This window comes from Camelus bactrianus, chromosome 13 (assembly GCF_048773025.1).
Source record: "Camelus bactrianus isolate YW-2024 breed Bactrian camel chromosome 13, ASM4877302v1, whole genome shotgun sequence".
Classification (NCBI taxonomy): domain Eukaryota; kingdom Metazoa; phylum Chordata; class Mammalia; order Artiodactyla; family Camelidae; genus Camelus; species Camelus bactrianus.
The window spans coordinates 53,968,893-53,991,160 of NC_133551.1; the positions used below are offsets into that span (position 1 = coordinate 53,968,893).

General features: G+C 37.6%; 1 protein-coding gene across 7 annotated transcripts in view; it reads right to left on the reverse strand.

The window, feature by feature from the left end:
- THRAP3 (thyroid hormone receptor associated protein 3) overlaps positions 1-21,610 on the reverse strand; it is a 65,030-nt gene extending 43,420 nt beyond the window's left edge. For 3 of the 7 annotated variants that reach the window (XM_010959895.3, XM_010959894.3, XM_045520331.2), the window contains exons 1-2: positions 21,479-21,563; positions 20,866-20,933 (exon numbers count right to left, since the gene is read on the reverse strand). The gene's annotated coding sequence lies outside the window, so the exon portion shown is untranslated. Of the gene's footprint in view, positions 1-20,865; positions 20,934-21,030; positions 21,274-21,478 lie in introns of those variants that run through there. The other 4 variants (XM_045520329.2, XM_045520332.2, XM_045520330.2 and 1 more) reach the window with 3 other exon arrangements.
- Positions 21,611-22,268: the final 658 nt, after the last annotated feature.

Genomic DNA, 22,268 nt, shown 5'->3' on the forward strand with positions numbered 1-22,268 from the left:
GCTCAGAATGCTCCCACATTTCACACATCACTACACCTTAAGTAACAACACAGTTCCAAAATCCAAACAAAGAGTGGGTCATAGCATTTTTACCTCCTATAGTTAAAGAAGACTTCAAATTTTTTTTCTTATCTCACCTAAGGCACCCCTGGCAATCATTTGTTGAGAGATTTAGAGCGTGAGGAAGGACAAGGATGACCTTGCCTGCTCCTATAAACCTGAGGTCAAAGATAGTCCTTTAAACCACCAGGCACAAATTGCTTCTATATTACTTAAGAACTAATGTGCTCTAGTTTCAAAAGCAAGTTGATACCAATAAAAGTGAAAAAAAGAGGACAGTGTCTTCTATTCACGTTAATCCAAAGTATCCAATAAATGATAAAATCTAGGATTAAGAGTCATTCCTCATTAAAAAAAAATACTAGAAATTGTTAAAATTATGACAGCTGGACAAATAAACCTTTTAGTGTTTTCCTGCAGAAAACTGCAATATCTTGCTCCAAGTAGCTTCCCTGGTATCAGGAGGAACAAAGATTGAATCCAAAACTGGTCAAATTACTATGAATGGTTTTGGAGAGAAAGGCAGATATTTCCAAATGTGTCGTGTATACAGGGCCTCCTACACTGGGGGGGAAGGGTGAGCAAATAACGGCACAATGGCCAAATCTAGCCCAACCTATTTTTCTATCACCTATGAGCTAAGAACAGTTTCTACATTTTTTAACAGTAGAAAAATATCCAGTGCTTCATGACATATGACAATTCTACGAAATTCCAATTTCAGTAACCATGAACAGTTTTACTGGAACACAGCCATGTTCATTCAGATAAACTGCTTCCACCCTAAAACTGCACAGTTGAGTAGCTGCAAAAGTGACTGCAAGCAGTGGTCTCATCACTTTGCACTGCAACAAATTATGGTGAACCACTTATAACTCAAAAGCATTTCATTACTTTTTTAAAATAACCAGCACATATTCACTATGTCAAAACAAGACGAGAAAATGGACTCTGAATGTTACCATTTAAGGCACAGTGTGGAGTGTGGATGATTCTTTTATCCAATTAGATGGCAATGGCACTGTGTTTATTATGAAATGACACCACAGCTGTGCCATGAATACAATGTGTCGACATAACAAAACTAAGCACTCATCACAATATTCCCAACTCACAGGAAACCAACTGTCAGAAAAATTAAAAAAATTTAAAACAGAGTATCTTATCACAACAGAAGATCTTCATAAAAACAAAAGATAAAAAATAAAAATGAGGCTACAACCAAAGTAAGTTTCTGAGTATTGCATAGCATAAGAAGCAAAACCATTTAACAGTGAGTTAATTAAATCATGTTTGACTGAGGCAGCCTAAGAAATGTGTCTGGAGAATATGAACTTGTTTAAGACTTTTAGCCTCTTTTGATTGAAAAGCTAAGGACAATGGAACAATATAAGTAGTCAATTAAAAAATAAGGCAGGTGGAACGGAAAGGTGTTGACCTAAGTAACTTCGGAAATGAGTGAAACAGAGCATAAAAAAAAAAAAAGAAATTGTACATAACCACCCGTATTTGTTAAAGTTGTTCTAGTTGTAAAGTTGTTAAAGGGTATAGGTTAACAATTCTGAAACCACTACATTACATGTATACTGGAACTAGTAAGTAAATGGATGGAAGATGGTGAGAACCAAGTTTCTCACTTGTTAAGAGTAAGAGGTTACAGACAAAAAAGAGGGAAATGAAAAATGATCAATGAGGTACTGGATTAGAGTTGGAGTTATCAGTATGAATTCATGTTTAGCTTAATATAGATACAAATGGATATATATAGAAATATCAAATATTTACAGATATTTCTATAGGTATATGGTATATATTAGTATACAGACACACTTCTCTGTTTTGTCAGCTGAGAAGACCTAGGAGCAATAACCCTCCAGTAGCAATGAGCACACCTAGCACCCAGATTTGATTTCTAATACCATTCTCCAATAAAAGAAAAGAGGGCTCCTTGGAGAAATAGCTGAATCTAGGGCTGGAGCAGGGACTAAACTGGATGAGCTTGGGAATATCTTATAGTGACAGAAAGTGAGGAAGTGCTAAACAAACAAAACCACTACACACAATAAAGGGGGTATCTCAAAAGGATACTCCTCCTGTCCAACTGAAAGAGCTCTCAATGGTAAAAAATCAGAAAAATTAAAACAAAATATAGTACTGGATTATAAATCAAAGTATAAAAACCCATGAGTCCATACTGATAAAAATAAATGACTGAATACTTAAATGGGTAAGAGACCAATCTCCCATGCAGAAGAAATACAAGAAAATTATGTATATACTCCACTGTCAAGGAGGTAGAATATAACTCTCCACTCCTTAAGCAGAGGTGAGTGTGCCTAGCGATTTTCTTCCAAAGAGAACATTATGGTGGGAAGGGGAGGCATAATTTACATTGGAGAAACGTAGCTAGGTGGTCAAGGTTAACAACAAGAAGTCATACTGATAGCATGTACTCCTTGATATCATGTCATGAAAATGGCACACTTTATCTCTGTGGTCTTTCCCCTAAAATCCAGAACACAAGTCTAATCATGAGAAAAATATTAGACAATTCCCAATTGAGGGACATTCTACATCTAACCAGTACTCCTCAAAACTGTCAAGGTTACCCAAAAAAGAAAAGTCTGAGAAACTGTCACAGCCAAGAGAAGCCTAAGGAGACATGACAACTTAATGTATATCCTAGATGGGATCCTGGAACAGAAGAATGACATGAGGTAAAAACTAACAAAATCTGAATAAAGTATGGATTTTAGTTAATAAGAATGCACCAATATTGGTTCATTAGTTGTGACCAATGTACCGTACTAATGTAAGCTATTAACAGGAGAAATGGGTATGGAGTATATATATGGGAACCCTCTGTATACTATTTTCCCAAACTGTCTGTAAATCTGAAACTGTTCAAAAAACATTTGTCTAAAAAAAAGGCAAATGATTGTGGGTGGTGTTCTATGGCTCTTGATTCAAAAGATATGACTGATTCTGCTCAGTTGTTAACTGGGGAAGTCAATGCTGAGTTTGAAGTGACTGAACACTATGAACAGTCTGTGTGGAAAACCACCGAGAGAATCTTTTCAAAAAAGTTGAGAACATAAATTCAATACAACATGAACTTGAATCCACTAAGATGTGTCACAAATTATGGTAGTAAAAATACATGTGGAGAAGAAAGGGCTTAGCTATACACATTTACAAAACTTGTGAAAATGTGAAGTATTTAAAGCATATGGTTTAACCACTGTACTGTTCAACAGCAGGTACTCTGTAAAAAAAAATTTTAAATCTACCACCTTATTGTTAAGAGTGACCTTTATCTGCTCTCAACCCACTTTTGTAGACTTAACCATCATCAGTTCTATGCATTTTTGTAAGAAACAGGTGAATACTTACTTGCCCTACCAAAACAGCAGTTAAATGGCTTAGCAGCAGTAAAATTTTATTGCGATTTTTTTTCTAGCTCAACGCTGAATTTAAAAACTTTCTAAACAAGAACAATCACTCTTAAACACTATTACTGAATATTAAATGGCTTTGGAAATTAGCTTTTGCTGCACACTTGATAATGTTTATTAACAAATCCATTTGAAAATTAACAAGACAAAACAACACTTCAATGGGAAACATACTACAGCAAATTAATTTGAACAAACATTGTCTGAATCGCAAGTAATGTTACTTTTTTCATTTCCTGTACTGGAAAAGGTAAAACACAGAATGAGATCTCCATTCCTACATAAATTTGAAGCAATCATATTTTCTTAGCTCAAACTACAATTTCAGCGTATTTCCTCAATGCAAGCACAAAGGAAATCTCCATATTTCAAAATCCATCCTAACTGCAACTGAGGAGCTTCCACCTAATCTCCAGTTGGAAATAATTCATCTGCAGTGTTAACAGCAGGCTAAAAAGCAAATATCAAGAAAAGAATCTAGCAGAATTCTACAAATGCCTTCCAGGTGATGAATATGCTCAAGATAGATCATATGCTCATGGGTTAATATTAGCATTTGGCAGGACCTATGTGTGCAAAAAGACACTTTCAAAGATGACATATGTAAAATCTCACTACAGATTTCATCATTAACAGATGAACATTTGCCATAAATTGTAGGTTAACTCCGGACCCCAATTAAGTGAAGTGTTATTCCCCAAAAGAATTCCATTCTTCTAACAGACCTGTGTTATAATAATTTTATTCAATTATTATGTATTTGAATTCTGCCAATAAAAATGTTTTTCTCTCTTATTGAAATACTACAATTCTGAAGAATTATCCAGACCTTTACAGAAAAAGCTTGCTAACTCGGATTCCACATTATTTGCCTAACAAAAGCATTTAGTGCAAACAGCCAAACAAGAATAAACCCTTAAGGAGTAGTAACTCTCAAAACTGTAGTCTCAAATGGTAGAAAATGTCATTTTTTAAAACTTATGCCCAGCCACTTAAAGTAAGGCAAATAAAATTAGTAATCAATCATTCCAAAGCTGTAAGCAAAGAACTAACCCAACAAACAGTAAAAGAGCATGTGCTCTAAAGCCAGACCGCCTAAGTTTGATTGATTCCCACTCCACCAACTAATTTTGAGACTTGAGCTAAATTACTTAATTGAATCTCACTATCTCTGCTTCCTTATCTGTAAAACTGGTTCCTATTACAAAGATTTATGAAAGTTGAATAAATTAATTTACAAAGTTACTGAAACAGTGCTTAGCACACTGTAAGCACTCCATAGTAAGTATTATTAATCAGGCCAATGTCAAAATGACAGCGCTAAAAGACTTCAACTAGCTGGTATGGGTAACCACGTGCTCATTAAACAACTACCTTCCCTCTCTTGATAATTCAGAATTTGGATTGACGGCAGACTCAGAATATGACACCACGTCTTCAAAATCTCTTAAAAAGCAGAACACTCTAGGCAACAAACCCAAACTTAAACTTGATTCCAGGCTGAATGAGTCTGCCCCCAAATGACACCATTATTCTGTGCCCCGGGTTCTCAATTTACGAGAGAGGGGGGGATCAACAGGCCATCTGTGCACTTGACAGTCTACCCAGACAGGTGGTTTTTAAAATCTTGCTCTCAGGCTACGCAGAGGTGCATCAGGACAAAACAGTAACGTTTTCATCTGAATCCTCTGGCCCATCCAGCATATAAGACTGTCAGGAAATTAAAAGCTACTTTTCCAAATTTTACAACTCAACAAAAATAAAACAAAAAAAAAAGAAAGAAAAAAGCTGCTTTTCTAGAATTTATCTTTTTACCACATTACAACTTTTATAAGCTATCACCATTTCCTTACAACTTAAGCCTCTATTTCCTTGAAAACTACTAGTCAAGCAGTATTACTAGATTATTTTGCTTCTTGAGGGCAAGTACCAGATCAAATTCCTTTTTGTATCCCCAGTGTCTAGGTACATATTTATTGAATGGAAAACAAATGAATAAATATTAGCTATACAGTGTGTGTGTTTTTTAAACTATGGTAAAATATACATAATACAAAATTTACCATTTTAACCATTTTTAAGCATACAGTTCAATTCAGTGGTGTTTAGCATATTCACATTGTTATACAACTATCACTATCACCACCATCGATCTCCAGAACTTTACCATCTTCCAAAACTCAAACTGTGTACCCATTAACAGTAACACCCCCACCACCAGAACCACCATTCTACTTTATCTCTGAATTTCACTACTCTAAGAACCTCATACAGAAGGACTCATACAGTATTTGTCCTTTTATATCTAACTTATGTCATCTAACATAGTGCCTTCAAGGTTCATCCATATTACAGCACATAGACAGTTTTGTAAAAGGATAAAGCATGTACAGAATCATAGAACTTGAGATATTAACTTAAACTTTTACCTGCCTGAGCAAACTAAAACATTTAATTCTTCTTTTTACCTAGTTTTTCCAGTTTAGTAATAATACGCACAGTAAAACTTTGTATAAGAGTATATAATGAAAAGAGGTCTCCTCCCTGATGTCTACCCTCCCTATCCTCAACTTCTAGTTCCTCTCTCTGGTTTAATTTTTCACTTTGGAACACAACTGCCAAACACGTTACCTTGCCTTAAGTAAGTCCAATTAGTAAGATACTCAGTTGGCCTATTAGAACCAGCAAGTCCTCTGTTCTAAAAATACTACTAACATAAAGATCCAAAACAATGAACATAAAATGTTTCACAAGTTATTTCACTGAGTTAACATTACAGCACCCAATGGATAATAGCTTTGCTAGGCAGCATACCAAGGAGAGTACAGGCTCTGGCGTCACATAAAGACTAATTTAAACATTTTGACTCTTTTAAGCCTCGGTTTCCTGATCTATAAAATAGGGACAACACTATCTTATTAGCTACTGTAATGATCAAATGAGAAAAACACCTAAATCATAATACAGTGCCCAGTAATATAGCAAGCACTCAAATAATAGTAAAATTGTTTATTTCCTTCACTGGGCACTGTGAAAAGCACAAAGATGAATCAGAAAATCTGTGCCCTTCCAGGTGGTTATAAAACAAAAGGCAGTTTATCTCTGCTCAATGTTATCATTATTCTGCCAAGAACGTGGTATTAATGTAACTTCCAGCCTATACTTAACAACTTTTATGACTATTTCTAAATCTCACTGAAATAGTTATTTGTAAAAAAAAAAAAAAAAAAAAAAAAAAAAAGCTGTGACTAGGAGAATAAAGACAAAGTTCATTATTAGACCTCATACAGGGCATACCGCCCTGAAACAGTCTACAGCTGGCTTTAATCAAAGAGCGGAGTCTTGTGATTAAAAGACAGTGATCTACTTCAATCTAGATGCAAAAACTGACCCAGGAGAATATCAGGATTCTGGACAAACCTCACTAGAGTTAGTCACAGCGCATTAAGGACTGGAAGCACTCCTAGAAATCATTACCTAGAACAACCCTAGTTACAGGGAAATAGCCCAGAGAAAGGAAGGGATTTGCCCAAGGTGAGGTAAACTAGAGCTACAGGCCCTTGGCTCTCAGTGTGCCCCAGTTCTTTCCACATCATCATGCTACCTTTTACCTGTTAAAGAACCTTAAGTCACAAACTTCATCCAGTCTGCTCTGATTTCTCAATTTTCTTCCCAGTTACTTACCATCTAATAGAAAAAATTTTCAATATGCCTTATGAAATGTCTTAGAAAACATTCCTAAATAATCCTATATTATTCGGCTAAAATGTACTCTACTGGAAGCTACAGGGGATGCTGAATAAGAATAAATCCAATTCATTAAAGGCCTATTGGAAAGGCAATTTCAGTTAACAACAAAAAATTAGAGCTGGAAAAGTGAATGGTGCAGAGTATATCTTCCACAACTGTTTAGTTTTACTAAAAAATTTATACAAAACAGTAATTTGATTAACAACACATTTAACAAAGAGCATCAGACCAGGTTAACCAACTTCTAGATAAATCACATTTGCTTTCATCTGTAAATAAGCAACAGGAAAGAGACTGAATTTGATGCCAGAATAATGTTACAGATACTTAGTGACAGGTTATTCTGGCATCAAATTCAGATATGATTATGTCACGCTGGAGAATCTACTAAAGCACATTCATCTTTGGAGATTTTTTTCTTTTTAAATTACAGATCGGAAAAAAAAATAGATCTGACACAAAGATCAAAACTACTTCCCTGAGTACTGCCAAATTAAACTTATTTTCAAACAAACTTGCTATTAGAAATAATCTTATCAACAATCTTGGAAATCTCGCCAAAATGTCCATATATATTCTGGTTCTGCTAATTCTAGAAATAAATTTGCAACTGCTTTGCAACTGATGTTAACCCAGTATCAATTTACAAACACCATTAGGGAAAGACAAGCCTTCTCTTCCCACAAAATACCAAACCCCAAGACCACCCAGACACACCTAAGCAGAGGGTTCCTCACAAAACGCATCTTATTTCCAAAGCATTTATAAGCAATGTAACAGCTCATCAGAATCAGCCCTATATTCACAAGTTTAACCAAGAAAACAGATTGCTATAAACACCAGTATAACTATGAACCTTACTAAGAGAACTGTATGTCCTCTAAGTGATTCTTGTAAATCAAGTTTTCCCACCAAAAGATTTAATTCAGCTGTTTAATTCATGCCATCCCTGATTTAACAATCCTGCTATTTCCTGGAAATCTAGTTTTAGATTACACTGACATTTTTCCAATTTCTCATACATAAAGTTAAGAAAGTTTTAAGCCTAGAAAAAGGAATTAAGACTACTACACAAAGTATAAAGGTCACTATACAAAGCCCCAAAACAAGTCAGGACTTTAGACTCAGAATATTAATGAATATTAAAACCAATCATGGAAAAAGTAAAATCAGACTCCTACCTCACAACAGACAAAAATTAACTCCAAGTGGACTAAAAAACACACAAGCATATAAATAAACATTAAGTGTGAAAAACTTTAAAATGCTTATAAGAAAAGTTTTAGAAGAAAATACAGGATAGTATCTAGGAATTCAGGGTAGAGGATTTGAAATAAGATACTTTAAGTATAAACCATAAAGGTAAAGACTGATAAACCCTACAGAAATCCTACCGGGTCAGTAGAAAATATATACAAGAATATTCCTGGAAATACACTGAGTATAAAAAGGAAAATGGGTAAACAAAAGTACATCCACACAATGAATATTATACAACAGTGAAAATGAAGAACACATGCCATGAATGAATCCCAGAAACATAAGGCTGAGCAGATAAAGAAGTTACAAAATAAATCGGTATCAATTTACATGAAGCTTTAAAAACACATAAAAACATACTATACGTTGTTTAGGAAAGCACACATTTTTAATAGAAGTCTAGAAAAATGCATAGGTATCATAAACACCAAGTCAGAAGAGAGGTTGGGGGAGAAGGGGAAAATAATCCTTCAAGGCTTAGCTATGGTGGTAGAGCTTTATTTCTTAAATTTATTAAACTGATCTCTTAAATACATGGGTACTAGTGGTATTATTCTCTGTACTTTTTGCAAGTCTATAGATTACACACTTTAAAAGCATGAAAAAAATGTTTGAACACTGTGGTTGTGCTAACTTTAGACTTCCTTTCCCAGTCCTCCAGAGGAAAAAAAGATTAATATAATTCTCTATAAGTGACAGAAGAGTACAAGCATTCTCACTTACCTCACAAGCTTCTTAGCCACACACATTTAGATTTTTGCAAACAACTTCCAAAGATTGAAATAGGACTCATCAAGCAATGCTCTTAAGGTCAAATCAAAGAAAATAACTCCACACTGAAGGATAAGCATACAAAGGTATAAATGGAATATATGCAGAGTGGTTAAGAGTAAGAATCTTGCAAATAGATGAGCAACCTGGATTAGAAACCTGACTCCACTACTGCACAGGTCTGAACAAGGTGTACAATCCTACTAAGTTTCTCATCTCAAGAAAATAGATGCACTGATCTTATAAAATCATCACAGGATTAAATAATTAACATGTAAAGCAGATAGCACATATTCTAAAAGGGCAGTTTGAAAAACAAAAACAAGAAAGTTGGAAGAGAGAGGATAACACGGGATAGACTCAACAATGAGCATTTTATTTTCCAAAATTGTTTCGGTAGCGAATCAAGATTTATTTATTTTACACTTCATTAAGGCTTTTTCCCCCAGTATGCTTACATAACACCAAACAACAAATTAAATCCTTAAAGATATTTCTGTTTACAGAATCACCTTCAAAAAAACTAAGCTGACACACAAATATCTGTACAATGCAAAGTAGAGATCAGGCTAAATTCCTAGGATTTTGTTTAACTGCACATTAGGTCCAATTCAGGTGCTGACTATTCAGGGAGAAAAAAAAATACTATATAACCTGTATCAAGAAACACAGTTAAGAAAAAGTAAGTTGTGAATATTTTCTACAGGAAACTAGAATAGTCAAGACTTACTATATGAAAAGCTGAGTTTTGTACACATAATGCATCAAAAAAGTGTATCCATGACTTACAATTTAGATATGAACAATGGTTTCCTACACACCAGAAGGAGTAAAGGCAGGAGGATGAATAATACAGAAGGCAAAGCCTGTATCCCTAAAGCTTTGCAGTGATATTTAATACCTAAAAAGGAAACCAAAGATCCTCTCCTCAGAAAGTACCTCCTATTTCTTGTTGGCAGCTCAAGATTAGTTGCCAGAATAAGATCAGGTGAGAAGGGCAGGTCAAAATTCCAGATGGAATAGCACACTGTTATATTATACATGTAATGCAAGTTACAGCTTATGTACACTTTTGATCAACACATAAGATCTTAGTTTCCTAACAACCACAGCAACAATTCAGTTGGCAATTTCAAAATTTCAATAGTCTATCTTTCACTTACATTCATTGCTCATGTATGAAAATACCTCGATACATTAATGGTCAGAGCAGGTACCTCGTTTTGTTAGGAAACTATACTTTGGGCTAACCATGTTAAAATTTTTTTCTTTAAGCTTCCTTCTCTCAAAGAGAAGATGCTTCATAAATAAAAAGAAATGATCACAAAAATGACAAAGCATTTGAAGTAGTTAAATGACACTCTAAGTATCATTCTTTCAATAAATTTCAGATCCATTGCTTCTGAACCAAGAGTTCAACAACAATTTGTTGGAGACTGTTCACTGCAACAGCTAAACTCAAATGGAGTTCAAAACAATTACCTTTGAGAATTTCTAGTGTGCTCAACTAACACTGTTCACTCAAATGTCAAAACAGCACTAGATTAGAGATCTTTAGTTCCATCTGTGCCTAAACTCCCATGAGACATCACTGTATCCTATTCAAACCATTTAATAACCATCTAGCCATAAAAGAAATTATAGTAGGTGACTATGTTAAATTGCCTAAGATACTGAACTATATTGTTTATGTATTCTTTTGGGGGGTTTTTTGTTTATGTATTCTTTATACTAGTGTCAAAATATGTATACTGTAATTTTCTGGAAAGAAGGTAGGAAAATGGTGTATTTTCATTTTAAAGATGGAAAGATATAAAAGGCTAGGAAAACATTATCAATTTTGAAATGTATCTTCTGTCATTCTGTTTCCAGCAAAATGAATCAAAAAGCCTCTGTGTTTGTGTCAGCTGGTGGATTCAGGTCCATTATTCCTGAAGATAAAGTGCAAACATTGTAAATTGACTATACTTCAATTAAAAAAAAAAGTTAATTTAACATTGGATCTAATAAACATGACAATGACAAAATGAAGATGTTTTATAAGTGAGGACTCTCCGAATTTACTGGTCAATCTATTCTCTAGACCCTTACTCTGAGCAATGTGGCTAAGAGTGGAGGTTTAGAGAGTCAGACCTAGGTTCAAATCCTATCTCATCCTAAATTAACCTCTCGTGCCTCAACTTCATCATTTATAAAACAAGAAACTCTTCACTTACCTTGTAAAGTATATGATTAAGTAAGATAATGCATGCAAGGTGCTTAAATAAGCATTTATTTGGGGGGGAAAAAACTCCATCTATAAAAGTGCATCTTTAATATTCAGGTTGACCTCCCACCCAGGTTTGCTCAAGATAGTCAGTTTACAATTGTTGCCCCAGTGTATTAACAGCATCCCCTCTCTCAATAGTGTCCTGGTTCAAAAACATAAATTACATGGTCACAATATTAACTGGACAAAAATAAATCTAACTTAAGACAAGCATCATTAAGTCAAAGGAAAGTGAACTATTTCAGCTAAGAACTGGCACCCAAAACCTCTCTTCCTATCCAAGCAAATATAAATTAAAGAAATGATGGTCATATTTCAGTGTGTAAATTTACTTCCCTCTCCTCTCCCAAAAAGGAAATCATAAGCTAATGATCATCATATCACTATTATATCACAGCCAGCGCTAGCTAGTGATACGCATGTTGAAGTGTTTAAATGTGAAATGTACTGATATCTGCAACTTACTTTAAAATACTTCAAAAAAATAAGAAAATGGGCAAAGGACCTGAATAAACATTTCCCCAAAGAAGATATACAGATGGTCCATAAGCACATGAAAAGATGCTCAAGATGCTCAACATCACCAATCAACAGGGAAATACTAACCAAAGCTACCTCACACCCATTAGAATGGCTAGTACTTAAAAGGAAGGAAGGAAGAAATGTTGGTGAGGATATGGAAAAATTGGAACCCTCTGTGCACTGTAGTTGGGAATATAAATGGTGCAGCCACTGTGGAAAACAGCAGAGTATAGCAGTTTCACAAAAAATTAAACAGAATTACCACATGATCCAGCAATTCCACTTCTGAGTATAACACCCAAAAGGACTGAAAGCAAGGTCTTTCTTTTTTTTGATTGGGGGAGGTAATCGGGTTGGTTTGTTTATTAATGGCAGTACTGGGGATGGAACCCAGGACCTCTTACACGCTAGGCATGCACTCTACCACTGAGCTCCGTACACCCTCCCTGTGAGTGCAAGGTCATGAAGAGGTATTTGTACACCTATGTTCACAGCAACATTATTCATGATAGCTAAAATGTGGAAGCAACCCAAGTGTCTGACTGATGGATAAATGGATAAGCAAAATGTAGTATATACATGTATATGATGGAATATTATGAAGAGAAACTCTGACATGCTACAAAATGGATGGACATTGAGGACATTATGCTAAGCAAAATAAGCTTGCCACGAAAAGACAAACACTATGATCCCACTTATACTTACTTAGAGCAGGAGACAAAGTAGAATGATGGGTGTCAGAGGTTGGGGGAGTGGGGAGAATAGGGACTCACTATTGTAGAGTATCAGTTTTGGAAGATGAAGTGCTCTGGAGATGGACAGTGACAATGGCTGCACAACAGTGAATGTACTTAATGCCACTCAACTGTACACTTAAAAATTAACATGGCAAATTTTATGTTATCTGTGTTTTGCTACAATATAAAAAAACTGGAAAAAATAAGGTAGAGTGAGTATAAAGACGTGATAAAGCAAATATAGTAAAATGCTTACAAATGTCAAATCTAGGTAGTGGGCACATGGGTACTTACTGCATGATTCTTTCAACTTTTCTGCATGCTGGAAATCTGTCATAATAAAACAGTGGAGGGCAAAAAAAAAAATCAAAAAAAAAATTGTCATCCCTGCTAACACGCACCTGATGCAGAGTAACTAACCTACAGGGTATGAGAGAACCACGAGCCTTAGGGGATGACAGAATATAAAAGCCAATTTAAACTAAATCTTCTAAAAGTTCATTTTAGCCACATTCAATGAGATCATAACAACTGTACTACTACTGTAACACAGTGGGTGACAGATAAGCCTACCCTAGCCCCAAAATGACAAATTAAGCTTTAGCCCCTCCAACATAAATATCCAATATTCTTAAGACATTATTTGAAGCCCTAATTTAAGCAACAAATCATCCATTTCTAAAAAATAACTAATTTGGATAGAAATTAAATCCTAAAAGTGTATCAATCCATAAAATCTGTATACCACATTATTTTCATTCCAGTAAGTGACCAGCACTTAATAGGCATACAATGCCTAATTTCCCCCCAAAAGAAAAGCCAAACATCAAAAACAGTCCATGCATCAATCTCAATTTCAGTTCCTGCTCAGTTGTTTTTAAAGTGAAGAAAAGAAACTCTAATAGGTTAAAAAAAATTCTAATCCAAAAATAAGAGGTTTAGCAAAATTGTCCCTATTTTTCACTATGCCTACAAAGACAGCATTCTCTCTGCATTCTTATTTGTTTTTCTGTGGTTGATTTCTAGTTTCATGCCTTTGTGGTCAGAGAAGATGCCTGAAATAATTTCTATCCTCTTAAATTTGTTGAGCTCTCTGCATTCTGAACAAAGTCACTGTGGGCTAAGAGGTAAAGAGAGTTTAAATGTTATGAAAATGGTGATACATAAAAGTTAGACAAAGAAAAGTCCAAAATTCTTTTGTGAAATCTAAGGGGAGAAAACTGCAACTACTTGTAGGTCCCACCTATCACAGGCAGAAGTAATGCTGACAAAAACATGAAAAGACAATCTAGACCAGCACTGTCCAACTTCCTGAGATAAGGAAAAATGTTCCACACCTACATCACTCAAAATGGCAGCCACCAGTCACAAGTTGCTGCTACTGACCACCTGAAATATGGCTAGCATGAGAATTATACTAAAATTATATTTAATTTTAATTAACTCAAAGTTAGCTAGGCCAAATATGGTTAGTGGGTACTGAAATAGTGTGCAGATCTAGACCATAGACCACATTATCAAGGTTAACTTTTCTCCAACAGAATCTAAAGCTCACTACACACTTAATAAATACTAAGGAAGAAATGGAGAGTCACAAAGGTTTTTGAACAGAACAAAAGCATCAGTTCTGGGCATTTTTCTACGCATTGTATTATGTCAACAAATACAGTTTTCCAATCCACAACATCTCTCTTCTACCCATTCCACTGTATAAACATACTTACTATAAGCAGTCCCCTAGTATTCTAAGTCTAGGTTGCTTTCAATTTTTCACTTACTATAAATAACACTTCAATGATTATCTTATCTTTAAGGACCTGTCCAATTACTCCCTTAAGGTATGTTCCTAAAAGCACAGGTTACCTTCAGTTCATCTCCAGAAAAGCTACAGCAATTTATATTGCTACCAGCAGTATTTGAGAAGTCCATTTCCCCACATCCTCACCAACACTAATTGTCATATTTTTACCATGATGGAGATCTGAGGGGAAAAAATGCTGTTTCATCGTTGATTTAACCTGTATCTAATTTTCATGTGTGACTTGTCATGATAATGTAATTTTCAAAATGGTTAGCCTATTTGTTTCTGAACTGTTTATTGAATAATTAAGTCATCTTTCCCTCACAATCTTGAAATACAATACCACCTTTATCATATACTCAGCACTTTCCATCTGCTATTGAGGGTTCTGAGTGTTTCCCACTGTCCTTTCAAATTTAGTGCCACATGACTTCTTCCCTTTTCCAAATAGCTAACAAGCAATCCATCTCCCATATTCAATAATAAAATTAATTTGTTGAATTCCTTCTATGTACCCAGACACTGGGCTAATCAACTGTCACAATAACCCTTGTTGGAGGTAGAGATTTCCATCACTATTTGAAACTGAACAGATACACCGCAGAGTTAAGCAACTTTCCCCAAAGTCAGTTTGGGGAGAAAAAAAAAAAAGCTTCTGATAAGAAGGAGTCCCATTTCTCACCACATTCATCTGATAAAGCCAAGGTCTTTAGTGGGGAGGGGTATAGGTCAAGTGGTAGAGCACATGCTTAGCATATACAAGGTCCTAGGTTCAATCCTCAGTACCTCCATTAAAAATTAACTAAATAAAACTAATTACCTTCCCTCCAAAAAACACCTAAACAAAAAGACTTAAAAAAAAAAAAGGTCTCTAGGTAATGTGTCATAAACCCCCATGAGCATGTCCTATTAACTGAACACTGCAGCTGCAAACATTTTGCTAAAAGTGGAATAGAAAATATCCCTACCAACTACTTTCATCATGCATGTATGTATACTACAACACAAAACAGCCTCCATAGCAAAAAAGGAAGACAATAAACCAGCAATCAATTAAATACATTCACTTCCTCACTCTATACTGTCATTCAATATGGCACTACATTCAAGGCTATTTGAATCATCCTGGCTGGTGAATGATGAAACAATTCACACTTGCTAAAGGTAAAATGTCCAGCAAAAACATGACAAACAAGCATGGAACAGAAATAAAGGAAAAGAACAGGCAAACTAAGTTCTATGCTACAAAGACAAAGCATTCACCATCAACCCAAGAATCAACATATCTACTCAATTTTTCAGGAACATGAGGAATAACACAAATGATTCGCTTTTGCAATTTAAGTTCTTTTGAAGAAAGGTTTTAAGTATTAAGCTTTCATAATAAACCGAAGAGGTTTATCTCTACTTCCTCCATGATTCCTTACTGTCTACCCTCACTATTCAGAAATATACTCAAACTGTTACCACTGACCTAAAGAGATGGCGTTATAGGAAATTTTCACTTTCTAATTACATATTCTGCAATGTCAATTTTTTCAACAAGCCATCTATCTGTGGTGAGCAGGGAAAACAAAACTGAAGACAACTACCTGCCCCACCAAGGGTTTGCAGGCTGTGTCTTGCTTAACTAAACCCTGGGGTAGGGGTGGGAGGACCTTAGGGAACTCAGCTGTTTTATCTTTTTAACAATGAAATGTTAAGCAGAACCCCAAAGTATAAAATATCAACGCAGCACCGCTCTGACTGAAATGGAAGCAGGCTGCTCAGAGCCTGGCAGCTCAGCCTCTTTCCCTCATAGCTCCTAAGGCACTTCCTCACCCCAGAGTATTTTAAAACCTCCTGTCCAACCTATACTTGACTAAACCTACTATAAATTCAAGGACAACAATCATTACCACAACCTACTGATAGTCACCTCAGTTTTACAGAATAGCCTTTAGAGAATGAGTTTTGAATAGAAAATTTTATAAATCAACTTTATAATTCACATAAAATGGATGTACACATTTTAAGGATACAGTTCAGTGAGTTTTGACAAAATATACTGTGTAAACACCACCCCACCCAAACAACAGACTACTTTCATCACTCTAGTAAGTACCCTCTCACCCCTTTGCAATCTCCTCACCCACCACCAAATTATTTTCAACAGGTAGCATAACAGAATCTGAGTAAACTAGGACTTGATAGTGGGAGCACTTCCAGAGACTGCCACCCAGTCAGTCATTGATTTATTCCTGTATCAACTCATCTTTTCTCTCAATATTTACTAAGCCTCTTCTATGTAACAAAGAACATCCTAGATGTGGGGATTCAGCAGTGAATCAAACAATCCCTGCTTTACTCCCTAAAGAGTTGAAGACACAACAGATGAAAAATAAATTACAATGTTCCATAGTAATAATGCACGGGTGGGGGAGGTATTTCGTTGATGAGTGGAGCACTATTATAGATGCAGCAGTCAAGGAAAGCCTCAAAACAGATGTGATACATCCATTAAAAAGGGACATCAAAACCATCAAAGCCAAAGTGACACAGCAACTCCTTGACAGCTAAGCAGTAAGACCTTCAGAGAATGCAAAGTAAGGCTCTGTAAAGAATTAATTTATTACAGCTGAAACAAGAATTTCTTATATTAAAAAATTTACCCGATTATTTTTTTCTACTGAGCAACCCCAGTCTGGCACCTGACCAAAGCTCCTTCATTTTTAAAGTTTTTTCCTGACAGTCCATAGTCTGGTAGCCAAAGATTTTAGTCAAGACTCTTGGACACATCCTTCAGATACATTGGGACCATAATGGAGTAATGGAGTATGGAGAGTCCTGGAGTGAAGAAATCTCTAAGTTAACTTTACAAAGTAGGCTCACCTCAATGACTTTCTCTATCAATCCTTTATGTATCCTGCCCTCTTAATCGAAAGAGAAAAAGAAAATTGAGTTATTAACCCCTCAAAGAACCACACAAGATTACTGAAAGCAAAGCAATGGACTTCACAGAAGCAGACCATATACTGGGGGGAAAAAAAAACCCCACACACTTTGGTTCTTATGCCTCAGGACAGCAGCCAAAAGTCTTCTAATTAGATATTCAGCAACTTGTCTTTGCTTGGCCTTCTATCTTCTGAAACAAGCCAAGTTGTGCAGTTACTGCATTCCTGATGCTAAAAAGCAAATCACGCAGAACAAAAATGAGGACACTGCACATGCGCCAACTAAAAGGCATGGGCAAGGGTCAGATCAAACCTTTTACTTTCTAAAAGCCCTTGAGTTTCTTCAGTTTGGAAACAAAATAATTCAATGTTTTGCATTCCTGCCCTGGCACTGCTCCACCTCCCTCTTCTAAAATTTCTTTCCTTTTTTTTTTTTTTTAAAGAAGAAACAAAAGGAAATAAAGCACCAAGACAGAAAAAAAAATTTTAATGGTGATATAAGGACATGCCCCAACCACAAAAGATGGCTGCAGCAAGCAAAAACAGAGGGCCAAGGCTGCCAATCTGAATTTTCAAAGCAGCCTGAATCTACATTTTTACATGAAATCTCCATTTTTTAATGTTGACAACTCATTCAAATTTACAACACTGTGTGAGCCAAACAAAACACATCTGTCAACTGGATTTAGTCCATGAGTCTTCAGTTTTCAACCCCTACCATAAAAAGAAAAATGCATGGTTCTTTCAGTGGTAGAGCTCTAACTTCTGGTAGAAAGCACATTCTATGCTTCCAATAACACACTAACATCTAAAAATACACTACAAAATATATGAATATACATCTGACACCCCTAACTGTTGGAAGGAAAGCAAGAAGAAAATTAACTCACTCTTTACACACTAAGGTGCTACAATTCTACCACTAAAATAGGAACTGCAAACAAAACCCAATGGAAGAAAACATTAGGAAATGGATACGGATTTTTGTGAAACAGAGCTCACAAATGTTCAGACTCTTCAATGCGTGTATCAGCCCATAACTCCTAGACTAAAAGACACTAAAAGCTGATTTTTCTATCGCACATTTAACTTTGAAAAAAAAAAAAGTTTCCTTGAAACACTAAGAAAGTCAGTCTTTCAGAAAGGGTACCCATGACTCAACTGTCCTGGTAAGCCATGGGCAACTACTCTTTTATGGGTTATAAAACCTGCATTACAGACTCTAGAGTACTGGTTCTTAAACTGAGACTCTAATGAATATGATGGAAGGTAACACAACCCTTTGAGAAAAGGTACTCCCTCTCAAAAATTTTAGAGTTCTTAAGCTCCTGTAGTCCATGGACCATAGACTGATGTCTTGCTCTAGAGAATATTAAAACTATGTAATCTCCAAACCCTCCGCTTCTTCCCACTAATGCATCTCCACTCCACCTCTCTACTTCGCCAACTACCATCTCCAGGCTGGAGTTGCACAAAGTCTCTTAATTGATAACACCCACAATCCAATTTCCACACCCCTGCATAACAGATTTTTAAATGTAAATCAGAAGGCTTCAATCAATTCCCTAAACAACCTTACCTCTCCATCTCACCTTTAAGCACTCTCCTCATTACGTGTCAGCCACACTTGGCCTCTTTTCAGTTCGGAAAGCACACTAAGTTCCCCATCTTCTAGTTTTGGCACTTGCTGTTCCCTCTACCTGAAATGCCCGCCTTGACGCCCTACAAAATTGTCTCCTCACTCTCACCAAAAAGAACTTCTCTGACTACCCTTAGGTCTCTTCCTTTTTAGGGTCTATCAAGTGCCCTGCTTGATACCTCCACGTCACTTTCCTCAATTGGTAATTTATTTGCTTATCTGTTGTGTACCCCCCCCACTATACTGTAGGCTCTCAAAAAGTCTCATCAGGGACTGAGAACTAAATCATTCAAATAATGAGTCAGTTTTAGATGTTTACAGAATGTGTGTGAAGCAATCTACCAAAAAATCTAGTATTTGAGAGCACAGCATTCCACCACACTTCCTTCAACTCAGGATGTCACTATGCCCAAGAGAAACAGTAACACCTTAAAGTCTGTTAGTGGTTAATTCTATCCATTCTAAAAAAATTAATAAATCGTATGTCTTATGCTCTCCCTTAGCCTCATCCCTCACCATCTCGGTGCTAATTTCGGAAATACTTCAAGTTTCCTCCCTCCAGTTTTCCAGTACAAAACAGAACACTCTTTGTAATTCATCATTTCACTGGCTAAACCAAATTCAGAAAGTACCTGTACTAGCTACTCTAAAAAAGAAATATGCTAGAGAACTGCTATGACTACTGCTGCTGCTGCTACTATTACCACTACTGCCGCTAAAGCTGGACTCTACCTAATCCGCAGTCTAAAAACATTGTCTCCAAAACCGGAGATCTTTCACTGGTGCTGAGATTCAAAAACAACAACAACAACAAAGCAAAGAGATGGAAGTGTACTGGACATAAGAGCTTTTAGTTAAACAGTTCTTTACAAAAACTTCAACTCACCTCTTTTACAAAATACAATCAAGCCTACATGGGTACAGAAAAAGGTTTGTTTTCATATTGCTGAAGTGTGTACACTAGTTCACAAAACCAATTTCCCAACTGTTCCACAAACTAAGCCCAATTTGTTCCACAAGTTGTTCATAGCAGCAGACGTTTTTGGCTCTTTAACAGGCTTCTGCATAATGATACACACATCAGGCCCTCTAGATAACAGGACAGACTACAACAGACAGCATTTCCATAAAAGAAAAGGGAGGGCCATCTGAAAGGGGAAAAAACGATGGCGTGTTACATGTCTTTTCACTCTGGCCTACAATCTATAAATTCTAAAAGTGATGATAATAGTGCTTAACGCACGTCAGGTAATAAGTTAAGTGGTTTTCAATTTATCTCACTTAATCTTCACAGTAACCCTATCAAGTCGTCCCTGTTACTCGCCTCTACTTTATAGATAAGGAAACGAAGGCACCTGGAAGGGATGCCCCTTGATCTGAAACCAAAAGCAGAGCCAAAACTTGAACAAGCAGCCAGCTCCAGGAGCCTTCTGTTATGCAGCCACCAGAAGCTTCATCGGCTCTCCCCCGCCAGGTTCTACCACACTCTCAAGAGGCTTTTCCCTCAATCCAATTAACAACCTCCCCGTAAACACTGAACTATCACTGATGGCTTCCAACTTCTGGCGCTACTCGCCAGCTTCCGCCGCCATGCTCCACCCCTAAGATTTAGAAAGGCAAAGAGTATAGCTGATGAAAGTTGCTAAAGGAGGAGAAGGAAATTACCTCATGCCAGCAGAACACACGCCGATTACCACTGGAACGCAAGTCGGCCTCACGTCCAACCCAAGAGACTGAAACGAAAGTGGGCACACAAACGTTCCCGTGGCTGGTAAATTTGGACTATGCCTCCCCGACCACAAGGCAGAAAAGAACATAAGAGTTACTAACATTTACTGAGTGCCAGCCACATGCGCCCTAGAAGACAGAACCAGGCCAATGAAGATTAGGTTGGGGGAGGGAAGGGCACTCAAGAGTTCCGGGAAAAGGAGAAAACAAGATAATGGGGTTCACACGATTTAAGGGGAGAAATGAAGGAGGTAGAGGCCTCTCCCCAGCAGCTTGAAAGAAGATAAAAGGGTAGGAGCAGCTCCGGAGAAAAGGCAGCCCTCAGCGTCGAGAGCTAGGCCAGAGCGAGGGGAAGCCCTGAAGGGCGGGGAAGGGGAGGAGCCGGAGAGAGCGGGGCCCGCTCAGAAGAGGCCGGGGGTAGGCGCGGGGAAGCGGCTCCGCGCCGAGCCTGCCGGGGACGAGGAGCCAGCGGCCGCAGAGGAAAGAGAAAAGGCTAAACGACTGGAGCCCGTTGGGCTGCCCTAATTCCCATTAGGGGGCCCTCACTCACCTGGGCCTACCACAGCGATCGCAGCTGCAGCCTCGCAACGGCACAACCGGCCCGAACCTCGCCCCCGCCCGACAGCGCGCCCCGCGTCCCCGCTCTGCGACGGCAGTAGCGGCGGCGTCGCCCGAGGCCTCCTGGGAAATGTAGTCCTACGCCCGGACCTCCTAGCCAACTTGACGGTCTAAGAAACTACGTTTCCCACAAGGCATAGCGAGCGTTAGGCCCGCCGCCTTGCGTCACGCGCCAGGTTGTCGGCAGTCACGTGGGCTGCTCTGTTCCATCCCCTCCCCCTGCCTGGGTGGCCTGGGGAAGAAGGAGGGAGGTGGACGGAAGGGGCGGGGGCGCTGCTGACGCCGTCGCCCCCACCATTTTGGAACCAGCCTGGAGGGAGGGCATGAGCCCCACCCACTCGCGGCCTGCCTTCGTTGTTGAGAAGTCTCCGAGGTTGGGAATCCGCTTCCGTGGCTTTGGGTCTCTGCCCTGCTGCCTCTCGCTTTGTGACCTTGAGCCAATCTTCTTCCCTCTCTGAGCCTCAGCTTCCTCCGCTATGAAATGAGACTCGTCATTTCTACCCCCACAGAGTTGTTGCGAGGCTCTGACAAAGTAAGGCACATAGAAAGCGTCTAGTACCTTGAAAGAGCAACCCAAAATGAGGTGGTTTATATTGTGCTAGTGTGACCTATGGCGACCCAGAAGCCCAGGTGGGTACAGCTCTCTGTAGCCTCATCTCTGGCCACCGCTGTCCCCCACTCTCGTGAGAATGAGCGCACATAAAGAGGTTTTCAGAAAGTGT